This window comes from Gymnodraco acuticeps, unplaced genomic scaffold (genome assembly GCF_902827175.1).
Source record: "Gymnodraco acuticeps unplaced genomic scaffold, fGymAcu1.1, whole genome shotgun sequence".
NCBI lineage: Eukaryota > Metazoa > Chordata > Actinopteri > Perciformes > Bathydraconidae > Gymnodraco > Gymnodraco acuticeps.
Genome location: NW_022989768.1, coordinates 4,400,796 through 4,418,554, shown reverse-complemented (window position 1 = coordinate 4,418,554; position 17,759 = coordinate 4,400,796). Strand labels below are relative to the sequence as shown.

Sequence of the window (17,759 nt, the reverse complement as noted above, 5' to 3'; positions counted from 1 at the left end):
GTATTTGAACTGTACTGTACTAGTACCTAAGCAGCCAGTTTGACATTATGACTTGCTTGTCATTTTCATGTTTTTTTAAAGAAAAAATAACTTGTCCACATTGCTTGCCGAAAGGGCAGATCTGCTGGCACTAACAATGTCTCCTGATGTGGAGAAAACCCTCTCGCTAGGGACAGAGGTAGCCGATACAGCCAGGTAGCGCTTTGCTAACATGGCAACATAAGCGTTTGTTTGTTTGTTTTTTGGCGTTTGTAATAGCTTTGGCTCGGTCTGAACTCTCTGCGAGTGGTGGAGGCTTAAATGCTAGTGGGAGTTGGGTTTGCACTTCAGTCATTTTTCTTTTGATACCGGTGATATTCACGTTCGGGTGATGCCTTTTCAAACGAGGGTGCAAGTTTGGTGTATTGCCAGCCGCGTAACCAATTTTAGTTGAACAATGCCGACAAACAGCTTTGGTTCGGTCCACCTGTCTTTGTACGTCATCCTTGTACGTAACTGCGAAACCAAAATGTTCCCAAACCGGAGACTTCAATGATGCTGGAGGATTTTCGAGCTCAACTTGATCTGTGTTCGCCATTTTCGACAGTTCCTCAAATTACTGACTACATTTTAACGCATCCCTGTGACCAGCTCTCATAATATGCCTCTCGTCCAATGAAATGACTTGGTCGCTCTATGACGCGTTGAACCCAATGTGAGAAAATTACTCTGAATGCTGCGACGCAGCACCTGAGATTACTTCCAAAAAGTTGTTCACGTTCTTAATTTTTTACGTTTAACGTTATATTCGTTCGGTACACACGTGTACCGAATCGAAGGGCCCGTACCGAATAATTTCAACATGACGTGTTTGAGTTAATTATTACTTAATATTGCAAGTCCTAAAAAAAAAAAAGATACATTTTTTTTTTTTTTTAAGTGCACGTCCACGCGATGTGAATATCGCGCATGCGCATATCGCGATTATCGTCACGACACGATATATCGTGCAGCCCTAATGTGGATCTACCAGCTTTAACACAAAGGCCAAACACATAGCGGCCTGTAGCTTTAAGAAGTACCACATATTCAGGAGGGAAAGTCCCTGAGCAGGCTGACTGAGGATGATGTGATTTTCCACTCCCTGCTGACTGCTCTGGTTAAACACAGCTACTTCCTACCCTGCACAGAGAAAAGACAAGACATTTTATTTTCACCTTATCTGACTTGACAACATTGTTTTGAATATAATTTAGGACTGCAACTTATGATTCGTTTTACTTTGGTATTCTGTTGACAATTTTTTAGATGTCAATGTTAGATTTCACAATTTTTTACAAGACACAGCAATGTAGAAAGTAAGTGTGTGAGCTAAAATTGGAAACACCACATGTGTTGTCATTTTGCTTCTTGTATCAAAGAGGAAGTAAAGTGATGATCACACTTTCAAAAACATATGTTTGGTCTGTCAGAAGACTTTATGAGCATGAAAGAGTGATTCTATTGTAGGTCACTATGCAGCAGCTTAGAAATTATTGTTGCTGACAGTAACCTTAGCTGTAAACATAGCATTGCAGTGTGTGTAGAGTGTTTTTATTGGTGAACTATTCTCACTGTAGCACACTGCTCCTCACCACCGGAGATCCAGAGCTTTCCTTGTAAAAACTCTACACGCTGACGTTTGCCAACATAAAAACAAAGATATACATACTGGCACTGAATACCAAAATAAGCAATATAATGGATCCAAAGGTGAGTCGTCGTTTCCTAACACCGCAACGAAAAAAGTAGGAACAAATGTAATCATTATTCTATTGTTTTGGTTTTTCAAATCTGGAAATACTAAAAGGAAAACTTTCTAAAGGCACAGACCTCCCTTGCGATACCTTTTTTACCATCCCATAAGTGCGTTCAGAGTCCATGAGGTGGAGGAATAATTGCCGACACTCAAAGTTACGTTACTGTTAAAGGGGCAGCATAACCTTTATTTTTCTCCCATCCTCTTATGTGCTGTTTACACGAGAGCGCAAACGGTTGTATCCGCTGCTTTTCTCTTTCGTATAGCCCGTTCGTTCACACGAGGCCGTAACACAAACGCGGAAACGGACCCTGCAAACGATAACGGGTCCCAAGGTGGATAGATCTGCAAACGGAAAGCTCTGGGGGGCCAAACGGCTCAGTGTGTACGCCCCTATACGATCATTTCCTGATAACGATGAAGCCATAGCCCCACCTCTGCTGCTCACAATATGAGCGATATGCGATATGCGCATGGTCAGTAGCTACTGGCTACTGCTACTGACCATGCTACATATGTTAGTGCAAAATCTACAGCTCCTCTACCACAACCATCAGCAACAAGTGGACATGGAGAATTACATGAACAGTTGAACTACATGTTGCTAAATCCACCACGGGGCATAAACAGAAGGGTAACCATGGCAAACAAGTTCGGGAGTCTTCTTCGCTGCTTTTGGTGTATTTTGTGGCGAAAGTACAGCGCCACGTACAGGCCCGGCATATGTACTACAGCGTCTCCAGCGCTCCCGAGCGGTGTCGTGTGAACGGAATACTTTTTTGATATCGTATTCGGTTCGTTTGCGTTTCGTATGCGTGTAAATTGTAAATGGGGTCTTAACTCCTCTGGGTCGTCTCTTTTGTTATCTAATGTTCGGGATTTTAACTCTCAGTCCGGTAGTTCGAGTACTTAAAGTGTCACTAGGAGCTACATCAAAACAGAAGTCAGATAATAACGATATGTCCTCCGATGTAACAACCTCTAGTTGGTAACTTGCCTGACATTGTATTGGTGCTTAGGTCAGCAGGCAAAATGCAAGATGATTATTTGGTGTGGGCATTTTGGGCCTGGTACGAATGAAAAGATAAAAAATGAGCCAGTAATGGAGCAAATCAGGGCTCGACATTAACGACTGCCCGATGGCCCGGGGCCATCTAGTATTTAGCTCGGGCAATGAAGCCTCACCTGCTGGTTGCCCGATCGGGCAATCTATTATGCCAGTATCATGCAGCTCGCGGATCCAGTAATGAGTGACCCGACAGTAAAACTAAACATATCTATAACTAGTTTAGGTAGTTTGAGAGGTAATTAAAATAGCTACGTGTGATATTCTAACCTGAAGTGTGTGTTTTGTCCGCTCACCGCTGCATGTGATCATGCAGAGCTGCGTGTCGACTCGTCAGCAGCAGCTGATCTCTCTCTCTCCCGTCAGATTAGACTTCACTCGCGTTTATGTCCATATCGATCAGATCTAGCTAGTTCTAGCTAATGATATGACTACCTGCTTATTAAAATACACCTAAACAATAAGTGTCGCTATGCAACTGGGTGAGGCCACAAAGTATAGCGCAGCATTATGCATTTGTTTACATGCCCACCGGAACCCTGAGGCATTACCAACAGATCAACGCACAATCAACCCATACAGGACATCTCTTTCTCCACATTAAGTGTTAGACATTAGAATTGACTCTTCTTGTCTGTCACATATGTGGCGCAACTGAAGCGGTATTGCGCTAAAGGGAAATGATTTTGACCGGACATTTTGACCGAAGAGATTTAGATTTGCCGGCTAACGGGAACTCTGACATTTTGTGTGCTTCGCGGATGCGCTCGGCTCCTCTCGACTGCTGCTCGGGTCTGCTCGGTCAGCTTCCGGATGAGGAGGCATTCGTTCGACCAACTTACAGTAGATAATATTACAAACATTTTTAACAGGGGCCATACTAGTGTAAATAATGTTTGTTTTGGCGAGCAAACACAAACAAGAACAAACAAACAAGTGAAATGAAGAATAAAATTGAAATTGTACAATACAATATTGTGGTGGTTCATCTTATAATTCAGTCTAGAGAATGCACCAGACAGCATCTAAGATCTGCAAAAATCTAAATGTTCTAGGGGGAGGCCCCCCAAACCCTTCGTGAGTCATTACCTCCGTGTGCATTTTTCAGGGCAATCTCTATTGGGCTCAGGGCCATCTGTAAATTAGCTTATGGCGCGTTTCCACTGCAGCAGGTAGCCCCGTTTAAGCGTCCTTAACCGTCCTCAAGCGGCCTCAAGCGGCCAGGCCGGTTTTTGGTGGCGTTTCCATATAGCCTAGTACCGGCCAGCGGGTACTTTTTCCCTCTTTTTCCGGCCTCATAAAATCGTGGTTCCCTCAGACCAGGGCCAGGGCTGAACTAGTGACGTCAACACTCTCGCCTGCTGATTGGTCAGAGAGAATCGTCACAAGATTGCGCGCGAGTTCATCCCTAGCGTTGCATATATATCTAGAAGCAAGCTTGCAGCATTTTTATAAACAGCATTTTGTAAACGGATGAGCTACAAAAATGGCTACGTCTAATAAGAAAAGCACACCGTGGTCGACCGCGGAGGTGACGACGTTCCTACATCTCATTGAGGATGATCAAATCCAGCGGGAGCTCGACGGAACAACTCGAAATGTGAACAAAAACAAAGCAGATCGCCCCGCCTACACTGCGTTGCTACCCCAGGTCCTAAACTGTAATGGAAATGCGCCACGGCCTGGGCCGGCCAGCGAGGTAGCCCGAGGCCAGAGCGAGGACGCTTAGGGACGCTTAAACGGGGCTACCCCGCTGCAGTGGAAACGCGCCATTAGATGGCCCACAGGGCTATCTCCCAAATTCCTTAATGTCATGCACTGCAAATAGTAATTTTTTTTATCAAAAGCCAAAATATCGAATAGCTGTATTTAATACTATGACACAGTATTTTATCATTATGGCATGTTCTCATGGAGACATTCTTTTGTCCTTTATCTCAATGATCACAAATAAAACAGTAAAATCATGCTATTCATTTCACAGTTTTAAGCGTTGTACTTGAATGTAGCCTGAACATTTTTAAACAGCAAATTATTTTGTAAGATGATTTTGTGTTGCAGTAGAAACGAGCCAGATTCTGGATTTCTGTCCAGAATCTAAATAAATAAGCCATGATAAAAACAATCACAAAAGTATTTAAACTGTCTGGAAGCTATTAACCATAAAATATGACGAATATAAAGTACAAAAAGGCGCATCAGAAATAGGTGTAACAGTAAAGCGCAGTTAAAACAGACAGTGGGATGAATCACAGCCTCTTTATAGCCACCGGCTGTAAAGAAAGAAAAGAGCTGAGTGGGGAAAATGCCTGCACTGGTCAGAAAGGGTGCTTAGATCCTTTGTGTCAAGTTAACTGCCCCACAGTATGCGGGGGGCGGGCAAAGTATGGCTGCGTGTATTGGTGAGCAGAGGCATGGGCCCTGACTGACGGACCTCATCTCTTTGGTATTTAGATACGCCTTTGTTTTTCATTCACATCCCACCCGCACAGGCGCAGAGGCCCATCTCCCCACAGTCCTTCCTCCCCTCCCCCTTCCTGTTGTTGCATTTCAATGTAAATGGCTGGATGAATGGCTGCAGCTGGCCCATCAAAAGGCCGGCCCTGCTGAAGGACCTTGGGGATTGAGATTCAGCCTGGCCACACCACCTCTAACCTCCCCCACCCAACACTTCGTCCTAACACCCAACCCCCTATCTCATCCTAAAGCTTATACCTAACATGAAAGAAAGATAAAAGATCAAAGTAGTTTGCCTCTTGGAACAACACTTAGCAATTATTGTTATGGCAATAAATCCTAGACAATTTTTTATCTCAGGGTGACAAAGGTTGGTTTGACTGGACAACATCCTGCTCCATCTCAGTGAAACAAAAAGCATAAAAATGCTTTCACTTTTATGAGGAAAAGACGCAAAGCCAAGTGTCTCCGGCAGGTAAGGCTGTCTCGTCTTTTCCCCTGTGTGTCAGCAAAAGTCTGAACAGACCAGAACAGCGGAGCCCAGAGGTACACATCACACAGCCGGTCTCTGCCATCCGCTCCAAGACCTGGCCGACTAACCTCAGAACATTACCAAAGCTATGTATGGATAATACATAATCTCATGCAGCCTTCTGCTCGGCAGCAAATCCAATCAAAACAAAAACGTTTGTGTAAAGAGTTGCAGAACCCTTAATTCATGCCTGCCTAGACTGAGGCCCACAGCCTTGTCTAATAGCTTACCTACTCAGGTAAGTCTAGTGTGAACTACATGCACAAAGGGAAAGGTTATTATTATATCCAAGATGTTGTTCTATATCACTGTTCTCTAAAATAAACCATTGAGCAACTAATCTGATATTGCAGTTGCAAGTCTATGAAAAGTAAGTTGATCAACGTACAACTACTGGAATGATGTGAATAAGGGAACAAATGATATCAGCCATTAGTAAATTAACAGGGAGACAACCTTGCACCTATAACAGCTAAACTTCTTTAGGATGTTTCCGAATAAAACTAAGGCAACAACCACACTATTACATATCTGTTTTAAAACTTTTGCTATGTTTATGTCTAGCCTCCAAACACATCCAGCGTTTTCTAACACCTATAAAGAGATGATTGAAAATGCAGCTGACCCTCCTTTAGTTCAAATATTCTGTTGTAGTCTTGACTGCCGTAGACATCTGAAAAACGATGTTACCCTATTCCCTTCCTTATTGGGTCTTACAAGTCATCATATGTTGTTCCCTGACTTGTCACAGCCCTATTACGTGATACGTTTCCCGAAGAAAGCAATAGACATCAGCCTTGACTAGCAGTGGTTAAAGTAACAAAACCGGTTGCAGGCCTTGCTGACTTTGTTGTTTAAGATGGCAACAGTTACACAGTTCAATTTAGCATTTTATAATGCTCATACTGCCTACATCCACAAACAAGATATTTTTGAGCGATAGCAACAATTCGCGTGTCAGCCCTACATTAAGTGACATGCAGCATAAGCATGCCCACTGTACGTAATTGGACAAACAAACAACCTTTTACATAAATGTAGGGATGCTCCGATCGCCAATTTCGGGGCCGATCGCCGAAATCAGTATCGGCCGATACCGATCGCCGATCCGATCGAGTGGGCGGGGCCTAAATGGAAGATTTAAACATCGCTTTAAATCTTCCATTTAAAGTGATGTTTAAACTCAGTTAATGGGGCTCATTCACTGGAGCTTCCACAAACAACAATCAACTTAATTATTACATTCAAATGATGTACATTATTCAAGTTTACATTCACTTTGGAGAATAACACGGGAGAAATGAGCGGAAGCGCTCTCTTTTCCTCTCTCCCTCCCCCCTCTCTCTCTCTCCTGACAGCCCGTCAGTATCTCATGCAGCTCACTGATCCAGTAATGAGTGACCCGACAGTGAAGAATACATATATTTATAATAACTAGTTTAGCTTGTTCCAGAGGTAGATAAAATAGCTAAGTGTGTTAGGTCTAGCTCTTGTGTGTTTCGTCCCGCTTACCGGTCCGGCGGGCGGAGCTGCAGGGTTTCTGCTTCACACACGTTGCATTCCGCTATTTTACTGTCTTTTTCGGACACCTTAAAATAATGCCAGACCGGTGAAGCCATTTTGGCGAGCTTGTTTTGCCGCACACAGAGAAAAGTGTCATGTATTTTACGTCATGCGATCGGCTCTCGCGATCAGCATGTTTAGAGAGCACCGATCGATCGGTAGAGAGTGAGTATCGGCCGATCTCGATCGGTGACCGATCGATCGGAGCATCCCTGCATAAATGTATTACATTTATTAGTGGTTCTTAACATAATCTTATCATGTGGTTCTGAATACTTATATCAATATGGTAACCAAGCTAAGTTGTTGGTCAGCCGATGTTATAATGTATGTTTGCTAGAAATGCCAAAATATCATTCTACGGGAGTTTACTTCTGTGTGACGTTTTTTAAATGTGTTGTATACTTAAAATGTGTATCAAGCATATCACTATGTTTCAAATAAAAAACAAGAGCACAACATTTTATTTTTCTGAGCTTTGATCAGAGAGATCAGAAGTCAAGTCCGTTAAAACCACTTCTCTGGAGGAACAGCAGCATGCCAGAATAGAGATTGTGTCCCTTTGATGTGCAAGAGACTCAGGGAAGAGAAAATATTATCAAGAGCAGAGCAGTGGAAGGTTAGGAAGTAAGAACAACCTATCACGAGTTAAAGATGCTATCAACCACCAGGACCTCCTAAACCCCAAAATGAGGCTCCAAAGTCCCTGAGGGAAACCACAGGATTGGGGCCCGCCATTTTGTTCCATTTTACTTGGAGGGTAGAGGAGGGGGCAAAGGCTGAATTTCAAAGGGCTTCAGATGCCATTCGAGTCTCCGCAGAGATTGTGCTGGTAGAATAGCAGCTATAAAAGATTTACACAACTCAAACAGGGAGGATGAGAAGGGAATGAGGGAGAAACAGAGACAGAGAGAGAAAAAGAAAAAGAAAGGCAGAGACAGACAAAGAGAAGCAAGAAACAGAAGCAGCCATGCTTGTTTACCTAAAAGGACCACTCTCTCAGCACAAGAGGGGGGAGGGGAGAGCCTGCCCGGACAGAGGGCAGGCAGAGTGGGTGCTGGAATTGCAGCAAAAGCCTTTTCCCCCCTCTTACAACAAGCTGTATAATTCTTCAAAATGAATCTCAAGAAGATGGTTTCTCAGCCCATCAAGGGAGATATTGCTAAATGTACTGCACACTGTCAGCATCTTATCATTATTATCACATGTTTTAAGTGGGCAGAAAATAACCACCATTTGCACCCTTAACAATCACTAATTTATATCGAAACGTTTTTGTGGAACTGAATGCCTACTACTTTCTGATCAGATGCTGTTTCCACAACATTGTATGGCGCAGCTATCTCTACTCAACTTGGTCTTTTTTGTTTCCAATTGACGAAAGTGGAGAATAGTAAATGTAACTTTTATTTGTACAACCTTAAATCGAGCAAATGGAAGACGCAGACCAATGGTGGTCAGAGAAAAGCAATCCAACGTGGTCATGTACATCCAAACAATCCATCCAAAAACCATAAAGATCCGCACTATGTAGTTACCGTAAGTGCATTTTAGTGGCCCATCCACAAATTACTTTTTGACCAGCCATGATCTTTCTTCAGTCCGACCCACAACACAAATCTGTTGTAGTCAGAGAAGAAAGGTTTAAGCAAATGTTATGTTGAAGATGTTCAGCTGAGAATCCTGCAGTGACAACATATAGAGAAAACATTTTCTCAATGGATGGTCCAGAAAATGCCAGAAAATGTTGACAAATGCCCATCGTAGTTACTAAAACCCCATGGTTCTTTAAATGTTTGGATTTCTAGGGCTGTCCCCAGTTAGTCATGGCAGTTAAACTGGAAAGCCCCTCAGACTTCATTCAGAGCTGTGCCTGGTCATTTATGGCGCGTTTCCACTGCAGCGGGTAGCTCGCTTTAAGTGTGCCAAGCCGTGCGGGGCCCGTTTTTGGTTGCGTTTCCACTTGGCCTAGTACCGGCTAGCGGGTCCTAATTCACAGTTTTTCTGGCCCCATAAAATCATGGTTCTAGGTCCAGGAACAACCAGGCTGAGTCGGGCTGAGTATGCTAAACTAGAGAGAGAATCGCTGGCAAGGGGGCTACAACTACAACAAGATGAACATATTTGACCGTGAATTAATTGTAATACACGTTTCAAAATGATGCCGAAGTAACAAAATACTGATACCGGTTAGTAAAAACCATGAATTAATGCTTTGACAAGACAGACGGCAGGCGAAAAACCTTTTAAAATGCGTGTTTTCTAAATGGAGCTTGGCTAAGCTAACATTATATATGCTCCGACCGTCCACACTCACAACAACGGCCTATACAGACATAAATAAACCAGCGACTGTATTCGCCATGACACAGGCAGTCTGTGGTTTGTACTCGTTTACCTTTTGTCTAGTTTCTGAACAGATATGAAGAGCTGTGAGCTCTGAGTGCTAAGAGCTAACGGCTGTGTTGTTTTTGTGGGGCTCTCATTGAAGATGGCGTCATGGCTCCGCCTACACTGCGTTACAATAGTAACTACCCCAGTTCCTAAACTGTAATGGAAGTGCAGCATTAAAGTGAGCCGGGCCTAATCAGGCCTAACCAAACCGAGCGAGGCCTGCAGTGGAAACGCGCCATAAGTTAATCTTATCAGGCAAGTGCAGGGTCTCCCACACATAGACTTTACTTGGGCGTCCGCCAAAGTATATTTCGCATGTCCGCGAGCACGACGCTATCTGCGATCGATTAACTACCCCTCCTGTACCTGTTCGCTTTGCTATCGCGTGAAGGATCTGCTTCCCCCCCCGTTCTTGGCTACCACCACAAGTAGATTTCAGATCTGAGGGAAACACTGCAAGTGTGAATCTTTCTGAGCCTGTAAACACCCACAGGGGGACATGCAAACTCTGCAGGTAAAAAGACGCCTCCATATCCACAGCCGGCCGAGTGCACATCATAACAAAACACGGAGCTTAATTATCCCCTACAATGCGTGCGCCTTTCTCATAATCGGAGGAAAACAGCAGCAGTGAGTCAGGCCGGAGCCTAGCCTTGCATCAACATATATAAACCTATAATATATCATTTCTGACCTCAGAAAACGTTAAATTGATGAGGGCGTAATGCAGAGGGTTTTTTCCGGCGATTCGCATATTTTCGGTGTTTCCTTTTGCTGTGTTTTTATTGGTTTGTCATATTCAGATAAGAATGAGAGAATAAATTAACTAAATGTTCAGTGTGTGTCTTCGCTGCTTGTTCCAACACACATTAAAAATCCTTACCGGAGCTTCTGCTGTTTATTTTATATTTTGTGAAGCACAACTTACAATGCTTTTATAATAATGTTCTTTCTCAGCCCTTGAAACTGAAACCATTTTGGGATAAAAATAATAATAATAATAATCATAAACGTGTGGCAACTAATCGCCAGAACTGACGACTATTGGTCGACTACTAACATCTTTAGTCGAGGGCAGCCCTATTGATTTCTCAACACAAATATGCAACATGCAGGAAACTGGTGTGCAGTTTGACTAATGTGGTATTCTTGTGGATTTAGTAAGCCTTGCTGTTAAAAGTGTATATGCAGGAATCCTGAAGTCAAATTTAATACATTTTAAGACCCTTTCCATACATTTTAAGACCTCATCGCCACTTCAAATTCCAACCGGTTACATTGGCGACACACTTTACCTCACATTTACTATACAGTAGGGATGTAACGATATACCGAATATCGCGGTGAGACTGAATAAATCTACCGTGATTTAAAAAAAAAAAAAAAAGTCAAAAAAAAATGTTTAACCTTTATTTAACCAGGTGGTCCCATTGAGATCATCGATCTCTTTTTCAAGAGAGACCTGTCCAACATGGCAGCAAGTAGGTTACAACATGAACATAAAACAACAGAACACAAAAGGACAGGGCTACATTTACACACCTAGAGACATTGACAAGTACCAACAGTATATTTATATCTCGCCCTGTCAATAAGCCTCACCTTCTTGGCAAAAACGGTATTTTTTTTTAAGTGGTGGAGAGACAATGCACAGTTTGACCCACTGCTGTCACCCATGGTCTAAGCATATCTCTCCGTCCCACTGAGGTGGCGTTAGACTTTTTCGATGTCCGTCATTTTGACGGACAGGATCGTAAAATGTCCGTCATAATCCCTTATTACCCGTCGGGTCTGAACAGTTCACGAGAGAGCACGCTCGTGAACTGTCAACGGGGGGGGGGGCGGTGTTATGACGTGTGTGCATGCACCTCACGGGAGCGCGCACAGCGTAAAGCAAAACCTCCCAGACATGTATTGATCTGTACGGCAAAGTACGGTTTGGAAACTATATATATTTCCTTTTGGAGGGCATGCATAACACGGCATAACACCAGAGCCTCGCTGTGGGGAAACGTTGGCGCTGTTCCGAGTTTGTTCTAATCTGTCAAAAATGACAGACTGCTTTCAGATTTTCCCGTCATTGTTAAATAAAATATTCGGTTAACGCGACCACTGCTGTCCCAGCAACATCAGTACCAAGCGAGAGTTTTTTCCAGAGCAGGGGATATTGTAAATGCCCGAACATCCCAGCTTATAAATACCTGGAAATGTGGACATTCTCATATTCCTAAAAACCTGTCTGATGATGCTGAGTGAGTGACTAGTGAGTTTGAGTTACTTGAAAAACTAAAGTGAAACTTGATTTATTTTATTGCAGGGTCTGATTATTAAATGTTCTTGTTTATTTGTGAGATGCAGTGGCACAAAGAACATGCCTACTTTGTTTGGTAGTACTAGTAGGTACAAACACACTGGTTTTCTTGTTCCAGTCTGTTACTGTCACTTTGTTTTTGACACTTTAAAATACTGCTATCTTACTAAAATGCTGTACAAATCAGATTTATTATTTAATAAAGAAACATTTACCGAATAAAAAAATGTTTTATTGAAAAAAATAATAATTTGTTTTCTTTATTATTCAATATCGCGATAAATACCGTACCGTGGACTTGTTATCGCGATATTATCGTACCGTGAGTTTTTGGTATCGTTACATCCCTACTATACAGTATTGATTGTAAGATAGCACAACTAAACCGCTTGTGATAACTCCTTATCATAATTCAGATAGAACAAAGCAAAAGAGAATGAATTGTGTGACCAACCCAATGCAAGGTTTATTAGAAAAAGAAACCATTAGAAATTTGATTTAGGCATTGTTCCCAAGAGATGCATACTTGCATTTCCCCATAACGATGTTGTTTAACAACCGGCGTAAACGGGCCTTCGTGCGCTATCAAGCAGCAGTCAGTCAGTGAGCGTGCGATGTCCTGTTCAGATGACGTCAATCAATCCAACGGGACGCCATACACAGAATCACACTACACACCTACGCAATGATTACATTCAGGCAGACTGTAGAATACAACCTCTTTGGACCATTTATATACTTATTGAAAACAAGCTACAACATTTAATACCTTGGAAAATGCGGTTTAATACTTTTTAATAGCCTTAATGTTTGCTACTTGATTTATCAACTTTTAATACATTTTAAGACCCCGCGGACACCATGTAAAAAGTTAATATGCAGAGTCATATTTAGAAGAATGATGTCTGCTTAGCAACTACTGCAGTGGTCTCTGCACATTTTTTTTTAACTGCCTTCTCTAGCACATTATCCCTGACATGCATAACATATATTCATACTTTAATGCCATTTGTACTCAAACTCTGGTCTTTGGGTCTATGCACTTTGACTGTCAAGCCACCCAATCACCACAATCATGAGCATATTGTGCTTTAGCTTTCACTTTTGTTAAGTTTTTTTAAAGAGGCAGGGACTTAGTTGTGTTTGTCTACAAATCAACCTGTCTTTCACAAAAATATATTGTGATCTACTAAAGAATGAGATGGCAAGCTAACATCTTAAGATGGAGGAAGAACATGGTAATCAGGCTTGTTTAACAACAGCACTTTGTTAGTTAATGTTCTGCATCCGGTCAAAACAACTATTAATGGAGCTTGAGACACAAGGGCAACTGTTAAGACAAATAGAATTGTTGCCTGTCTTTCTATGAGGCCTGCACAAAACATATAACCCCAAGCTACAATCACAGCTCATGAGCTTTCTGACCCAAGCACAACTCCATTTCCTGTTGCAAGCAGATGGCAAGGTTTAATTCTCTCTCAGGACTTTTGGAACCGGGGCAAAATCTAGCGATCACTAATGGGAACCTGATGGGACGGAAAGTTCAGGAAGGCCAAATAGCATGGCACTGGTCCTTACTCATGATGAGATATATTTTGACTGAAATATCCCTGGTATGTATATATATATTATAATTATGCTGCATTAACGGCAAATATCAGCATTAAATGTCCTCCATACTGTCTTGGAATGGCTACTTATGAGTAAAAAACAAATAGGTTAAAAATATATGCACATACCCATTATATAAACAGAACTGTGAAAAATGTGTTTACAGCATATAGTACAAGACCATAAAAGTAATGTATTGACACACCATGTGTTAAAGACAAACTTTAGTTTAAATGGGTTATCCCACATTCATAATGTAAGTTACACATGGGTGATATATGGTAATGTTTTACGGATCCTGTTTCTCAAAATAACTCTGCTAAATCTTGTTTGTTTTTAAATCCCACACATCCTAATCTCTTTGTATAACAGAATTGGGCAGGTGATACCATTCGAGGCTTTAACTATAGCACAGAGAAATAGGACCTACGCGAGCTCAAGGGAGACAGAGATATGCATCACTGCCTCTGCAGTGTAGTCAACATGAACGCCCCAACAAGCTAAAACACTCAGTATCTTGGTGGAAAACACCACCAGCGGCACTGCAGTGTTTTCCACAGCATTGGTACTGCACCAAAGTCAAGAGCTTCTCCTCCATATTCCATTTCAGCTCAAATCCACCACTTGTTGTGCCCCTCCTTTATATGACATTTAACACAGAAAGCACAGGCACTCCGCTGAACTAACTTGGGTAATTGTGACAGGTATCCATCCACGCAGTTCGTCTAACTATACAGGCACTTACTGATAAATACAGATAGCCTGTCTGGGAATTTCGAAGCACTGTTCTTTAAATAGTCCTACAAAACACACACATGTTCTTTGTGGGTTTAGTTCTAATAACCTAAACTATGCTTACCTTATAGACATGCCACACATCCATTTTACTTTAGTGCTCGAACAGACCAGCAAATGGACAAGACAGAGTTCCTGAGTGGAATTTATGACGCTGGGCACACTTAACTGGAAAAGCAGGTAGGCTTGTATTGCTCGAGGTCAATCGCCAAATAGCTAGTGCAACTGTGACAAGCAACAATATGTAAACATATGGGTGGTATATCACACTCCTCTGACAATGCAATGATAATTAGTGTCAATGGTATTACACGTGTTCCAAGGGGCTAATACTGAAAGTAACCAACACATTTGAGCCAAACATGACTGTAGAACTTACTGAAGATGGACAGTGCAAGTTAATAAATGTTTGCTTCCAAGAAAAGCCTAAAAAAACACATGCTAGTCTATTAGTATCCATGTATACATATTGTATCAATGTATGCACCACTAGTTGCTTAGTCAACACATTATAATCTTGTCCTAAAATGTAAACACTTAAAAAGCCAGGCCTATCACATATGGCGACGTATTTAAAACAAGTGAGAACGTGTAGAAACAACTGAACAACTAACTTTACACCAAACTGAAAAACACACTTTTTAAACCACAATATCAGCACAACATAGCTACGCATACCCATAGAAAGCTTGCATTCAAAGAGAGCAGCACACTAAAAACGTATGTCTATTTTCAGTCAAAACAGAGTTATATACATATATACGTAACATGTAGCACATAATAAATGTTAACAGTCCTAAGTAAATTAAGAATTTGCAAGTTGACCTTTGTCGCACAAACATCAAGCAGAGTTTACCATGGGGGCAGCAAGTCAGTTTGTTGTTGTTAACGCGTGAGCTATGCAGGAACATCAAAATGAGACTTACCTCTGACTGAATTTCCACGGATTCAAATAGATATAGAATCTTAATTGTTTAGTCAACGCCGCGATGTTTTCGCCCGATGCTGGATGGTCCCATTTGTCGCCGTCGGTTTAGTAAAGACTGGCCCGGAGACATCCGCATAAACTCACGACAACCATCGCAGCTCGAAAGCAGCTCACTGGAATCGAGGCTAGCGATAGCTTGTTAAAACCATGTAGACAAACAAACAGACGTCCAACGGAAGAAAAAAAACTAAAATATCCACGAAAAGTCGTTTACAGCGTAGCTATTTCGTCGTCCCCGCATACTACGAACCGTTAACACTCCATTTGTGCTCTGGTAGTCTTGCTTGGGTGAACGTAAACCATCAAAATATCATATTTTGTTTCGATTTAATCCTCTCCGCCAACTCATTCGAGCGGTTTTCAAGCGGCCTTTGACTTCACTGTATGAACGCTAGGGACAGAAACGCTGTGTGAATGAAACGAGCGATCTGATTGGCCACGGCGCAGTGGGCGGATCCCGTTTCCGCACTAGATGAAACTGACGCCATTTTGGCTCTACTTAGCATCCTGCTCTCCCTTCAAAACAACACAAGCAGGGCTCCAACGTGGCTGACCGCAGTCCACAGTTTCACACGCAGGAGCCCACACTCCATTATATAGTTGGAGACCATGAGAAGGAAATGGAGTACAGAGCCATTGGATGCACTCGTTTTCCACATTTCTAGGAACCTTGAACTATGTTTTTCTCGATATGTGGTTTGTGTTGTGATTAGATTGTTCACAGGCTTTCTCATATGCAAATGTTGGTACACTTTTTAAGCATTTTGAAGCTGCAAACTAAGGCCCTCGCTCAAACAATACATTTCACAACAGTATCACAGTGATCAGTATTTATTTTCGACCTTGATGAAATGTAAAGGGCCGAGAGTGAAGTGTAACTTTACTCAAGGACTTTTAAGTACTATTTTGACTTTACTTGAGTATTAATAATGGTAATAATTATTACGTATTACATTTTTTTTTTTTACAATTTAAGTGAGCATGCCTTTTATATACAAAATAAGTGATATGGTGTAATGCTAAACTACCCAGTTAGCATCTAGCATTTTGTCCATAATACATTTAGGATTTGAATATGCTAATTTAAGACGGTTGTATTGTTACTTTTTAGTATGTGATCTGAGTCATTATTCCACCAATTAATAAAAAAGTATGTTTTGTTTTCAATGATGTGGGTCAGACCTTTAACACGGCGTGCGGGTCAGAGTGGAGAACAGATGGCAAGAAAGTGGGGCGTGCTGATGAACAAACATGACGCACCCATGGTCGAAATGAAACGCGAGGTAATGAAACGAAGGCTCCCATTGGCTCAAGGAAAAGTTCCATATTCTTATTGGTGTAACATGTCATTAAAAATGACCTGTACACGTCGCTTCTTACGACATTGCTGAGATATGAGGGGCAGCAATTTCCTTGTTTTATCTCTCAAATAAAGACACCAGCTGATTTCACATGAGGAAATCTTTCTTAAAATCTATTTCTGAGGTGTTTTTCTTTAAAATAAAACAGCAGATAATTGACCCTACTTGGCACTTGTTCCATGATCTCAAACTATGTGACCACTTGGATACGTTTAATTTCACAACTGACAGCATTTAGCAATGTCTGTATTATTATTTTTGCTAAAGAATGCTGAATCCAGAATTTACTCAATTGACTAAGAGCGCCCTCTGCTGGAATATTGCTGTAGTGTCTACATATGTTTAGTACTTAATGGACTACCTGTTTTTAAGGGTTTCAGAGAATATTCTGAACTGATCACACAATAATTTGATGGGGAGAAATACAATTGTAATCACTAATCGCATTTCCTTCTATTTTCTTGACAGATAATAAAAAGGATATTTCTGTTTTGTTTGTTTTTATATTTATTTATTTGAGTTTACTCTCTTTTAAATATATATTTGGTATAGTTGTATAAAATATGTGTCCCACACAGGTCATTGTATGTTTGTGTTTTATTATGTGTAGTTATGTGCTTGTGTGATTTGAAGAAGGGAGTTGTTACATTACATTTGGTCTGCTATGTTTTATGCATATTTTTACTTTCTTAATAACATTAGACACGGATATCATTATCCAATAAAACATGGCATACAACACGAGACAAACCCTGGACCCAAGGTGGCTCTATATTGTGTACTAAATGTATAAACTCAAACTAAATAGGTAATATATCTTGGTTGCGTAGTCAGTATGCATCCGCTTGTGGGGTATAAATGCAGATTTAACATCGCTACATTGCACACAGTCAATATTATCCTT

General features: G+C 41.5%; 1 protein-coding gene across 3 annotated transcripts in view; it reads right to left on the bottom strand.

Annotated features, from left to right (window-relative positions):
• The window catches only part of ankrd11 (ankyrin repeat domain 11), a 119,462-nt gene extending 103,583 nt beyond the window's left edge, over positions 1-15,879 (bottom strand). For all 3 annotated transcript variants that reach the window (XM_034216926.1, XM_034216935.1, XM_034216943.1), the window contains exon 1: positions 15,433-15,879. The gene's annotated coding sequence lies outside the window, so the exon portion shown is untranslated. The remainder of the gene's footprint in view (positions 1-15,432) is intronic.
• Positions 15,880-17,759: the final 1,880 nt, after the last annotated feature.